Genomic DNA, 4,597 nt, shown 5'->3' on the forward strand with positions numbered 1-4,597 from the left:
AATGGGCCTGTGTATTCACACTACTACCTTCCAAAATGTATCTCTAGTGGTATAGATTTTTTTTTTAACTCCTGGGCCAAGGCCCCTTCTCTGGATTTAGTACCCCCTATTTCCTTGAAATCCTGACTTTTGTAGAATGTTTTTTTGTTGTCCTTTTGGTGAGATAAGATAGCTAGAAAGGGATAGAGTGGAAAAGTGCCTCTCCCCAGCTGGGACAGGCTCTGCTGAATTGTTTTCCTCTGGAGGATAGGTCTTTGTTTTGAGAATGCTCTGGACATATTCTTAGTGATTTTTCTTCCTCCTCCCACCATCTGTCAGATTTGGGAAAGGATTTTTATTGGATCTGCACTTGGGGGGAAAGCCTTCCAAGGCTGAGGTTCCCAGGAGTTTCTCACACTCATTCTAGACCACACTCATCCTCCAGAAATTTATCAAAATTATTGTTTGAGAATTTCTATCAGTTTATGGCTCCAGTGGCATCCATTCCAGGTAAGCATATCTGGCTAGTGTTTTCTTCTCTACAGATTTTGTGGTGATGATTTTCCCTGAAACCTCAGTTCTCTAATAGGTCCAAGAAAAGTCAATGATTTTAAATTTGTTCTGCTATTTCTTGTTGTAAGGATAGCAGTGATGACTTCCAAGGTTTTGGCATCTGAGAGATGAAACCAGAAGTTCCAATACATTAATTTTTTATCCTATGGTAATCTGACTTCCTCACCACTGAGATTTGTCTTAAAGTCACAACTGTCCTCCTTTCTAAATTTAATGGATACATTTCTCTCTTTATATTACTCTTTGTGACTTTTAGTATTTTTCATTTGTTCCTCCTTCTTAACTCTCTTACTTTTCCAAACTTCTAAAATACCTTGGTAATATTTTTTTTATCTCATATGTTCTGGCATCATCTATTCCTTAAATGTTGGTATTTTCCTAGTTCTTTCTTCAGTTCCTTTCATTTCTCATATTCTCCTTGGGTTACTTCCTCTGCTCACATGACTCTAATTAGCTCTTCAACTTTAATCATTCATAAAAACAGTTTTATCTTAATCTTTCTCCTAGGTTTATCTTTCTCTACAAACCTACCATTTTGGACATCTTCATTGGAATGTCCAATATTTCAAATTTGATGCATCCCAAAATGAAATAAGATTTGTTACACTGACCACCCCAATCATAATATATCCTTGTATTCTCTTTATCTTTGAAAGACTCTACTAGTCATCAATCATCCAACTCATAAACCTCAGAATTTTATTTTACTTCTTCCTTGTCATCTAATTAGTCATCATGTCTTTCAGTTCTGTAAGCTGAACAAGTACTTTTCTCCTCTCCAAACTTACTGCCACTATCTTGTCCTTTACCATTATTCTCCTAAGTCAGTGGTTCACAAACTTTAGTGTGTGTCAGCAGCACCAGGAAGGCTTGTTGAAACAGATTCCTGGGATAAAGCCTAAGGTTTCTGACTTGTTAAGTCTGAACTGGGATATGAGAATTTGCATTTCCAACGAGTTATCAAGTGATTCTGATGCTACTGGTTCAGGGACAACACTTTGACAATAATTGTTTTAGATTATAATAGCCTCCTAATGAATCTCCCTGCTTCTGTTCAGGACTTTTTCCAATTCATATTCCACACCGTTGTCTTGAACCTAAAACACAAGTCTGCTTAAAACCTTTAACTGCTGTCCATGGCCTTTTGGGTCTAGCAAGTGTCTGGCATATGGTAAATATTCAGTGTTTGCATAAAGAAAATAGGCATTAATGAATGGGTAGGAGTTACACAGGAAGTGATTAGATACATTTTATACTGGCAGGTGGGTGGAGTGTGAGGAGGGACAGGATACAGCATTATTTGCAAGAACATTGTAAAAAAGCAAAGCCTTTCATGGAAATCAATTACTAAGTAAGTAAATTTTTACAAACAGATCAGTGAGGAAACTGGCCTGATTGAAGCAAAAAGATTACCCTGGACTGTGATATCCTCAAGGACAAAAATGAACTCAGTGTCTTAAACATTTCATTTTGCTTCACAGTGTTAAAGAAATCTGGATTTACTTTTACATTTTCACCCATTTTGCACAATTTGAATTTTTGTTTTAGCATTCTTCTATATAGTGTTTTAGAGTTGAAGAAATATATATTTATAGATCATGTCTACTTACTCAGTTTGTATGTAGAAACTTTTTCCATGAAAATTAGCTCAAGGACTTTATTTAGATTGCCACCACAGTCAAGAATATATTTGTTATATCCCTAGATTCTTAATATTGTGATTTCATTATGAAAAAAACTGTCATTTGCTTGAAGCTTCTCTTTCAAAGATCTTTTTTATGTGGAGCATAGAGACTTGCTTCCTGAATTTAATTCCTCTTGTTTAGGAAAATCCATTGCAAACTATTTGTCTCCTATCCACAGAGGTGAATAAATACATGAAAAGTACAAAAGTAAAGAAGACTTGGCTCTTCCAAGGGTGATGGTCAATCATTTCCCCTGAGAGCAGTGGATATCAATTAGGTCTGTATCAGAATCATATTTAAAAATACCCATCTCCCTTTGCCCTCCTTCTGTTTCCTGAGAGCTCACAATACAGAAGGACAATGTCTTTTTTTTTTCCTTTTTTTTCGGTTTAGGAGTTTTTAATGCTTAGACAGAAAAATCACAGGCTGAGTTTCCATGAAGTCATTGGTCCATCTCTTGGCAGGGCAGAAATCTGCCCTCAACCCAGGCCACAGGTAAAGGTCCAGAGTCCTCCATAGCAATGTTTTAGCTGCACTAAAAACTTGTAGTGCAGCTCAGTGACCCCCAACCCAGAAACAAGAAAGGAAGAAGAGAATGTAATGAGCACCAGGCAATTTGCAAGGCACTTTCAAGTGTTATCTCAATTAATCTCCACACCAACCCCATGAAGTAGATGTCCCCATCCTACAGGTGAGGATCTGGAGGCTCAGAGAGGCTAATCAATTTGTCCAGTGTCATAAAGTCCACAAGTCTCAGAGTTGAAATGAAAATCCAGGTCTTCTGTCTCTTCCATTTTGCCACACTCAATTCCGCCATTTATCCAGCTTCAGTATCCCATAAGTTCACTCTTAATTCATGCTCGATACCTTGCCCTGATCCCTGTGAGGAAAGGGGTCAGCTGAAGGAAGCTGTTCTATGAGAATGAGTGGGGATCCTGGCAAGATCTTTCCTCTAAAACAGCAAATACATCCTTAGATGTCACTGTCTAGGTCACTCTCAGATGATTAGAGGCTCCCAAGGAAAGAGTGAGGTAGAACAGTTTGCAGGGCCCAGCAAAGCCCACCTGCTGATTCTCTGTGTAGGGAGGGACCACAACAAGACACAGGGGCAATGATCAAAAGAAGGAGAAGAAAGCAGGAGTCAGGAGGGGGAGTAGTAGTGTTTTTCAAAATTGCCACAGCAGGTCAGAAGACAATTTGACAGATGTTGAAGTTTCCCAGCAACCAGGCAGCCCAAGAAGAACTTGTTGCTTCGGTTCAGAAGGTGACTAACCATCTGCTTGCCCAAGAATGACTTGGGGCCTTGAATGTGTCTACTGCCCAGGCCCCAGGAGCATTTATTTTGTCAGCAGCGGCAGCAGCCCCAACTCATTCAGCCTCTCCTTAGCCACTGCCTCCCAGCCCTGGTTGGCCTGTGGGCTCCGAGGTGAGGGGTGCGGGAGCTCTTCTACCTGAACCTCAGGCACCAGAACTGCCAGAGCTCTCCTGTGCCCGGTGCTCTGCCAGTTGCCCCACTCCCACCACTAGGTGCACCCCCAGCAGCTGCACCTGTCGGCAGAGGGCCGCGTCACAGATCCCAAGAAGCTGTTCTCGCTGCTTGGCCGGCAGTATAGCATGGGTGAGGTTGAGCCTGCTTGGAGTCAGGAAGAGCAGAGCACACAGGTTGTGGATGAAGCAGTGACAGAGGAAAACTTCGGTCTGCCCACAGAGATTCCGGAAAAAGTCCCAGAATCAAGCACTGCTCACTTCAGACTGGGGTCACTGCAGTCCCAGCACTGACCGCTTAGCGTGCTCCTGGGGAGGGCCCAGCATGGGTTCCCTGATACCCAACCATTCCCGGACCACACTCACCTCTTCAGAAGTCACCCCAGTCTGGGCCATGCTAAAGGGTCCTGGATTCATGCCCAGGAAGAGCACTTCCTTGGGGCCCTGGCGGTAGAGGATCACATAGCTGCGATGCGGGTCCCACGTATACTCCACGATATTGTGGAGATGATGCCCACAGGCTCTGGCAACTGCAGCTTGGCATTGAGCTGTAGCTCCTCCTCCAGGAAGCTCTCAGCAAGGCTTCAAGGGCAGGGTCGGGGCTCCATCAGGGCACCTGACAGCTCAGGGAGGGGCCCCTGAGAGAAAGCTCTGGGCATAGCCACGTTGCAGTCACACAGCTGTGGAGGCTGGCAAGTCCAAATTCTGTAGAACAGTCCAGAGGCTGAAAATTCCAGTAAGGGAGATGTTGAAGTCCTTAGGCTGCGTCTGTAGGGTAGACCACAGAAGAGTCAAGGGTGTAGTGTTGAGGCAGAATTCCTTCTGCAGGGCAGTATCTATTTTGAAACTGCTCCCAAGGAGATACTAATCCACTG

The 4,597-nt window shown here is 42.9% G+C and overlaps 1 pseudogene; it reads right to left on the minus strand.

Annotated features, from left to right (window-relative positions):
• Positions 1-3,574: 3,574 nt before the first annotated feature.
• Positions 3,575-4,381, minus strand: LOC119518414 (annotated as a pseudogene).
• Positions 4,382-4,597: the final 216 nt, after the last annotated feature.

The sequence above is a fragment of the Choloepus didactylus genome, chromosome 2, assembly GCF_015220235.1.
Source record: "Choloepus didactylus isolate mChoDid1 chromosome 2, mChoDid1.pri, whole genome shotgun sequence".
Taxonomy (NCBI): Eukaryota; Metazoa; Chordata; class Mammalia; order Pilosa; family Megalonychidae; genus Choloepus; species Choloepus didactylus.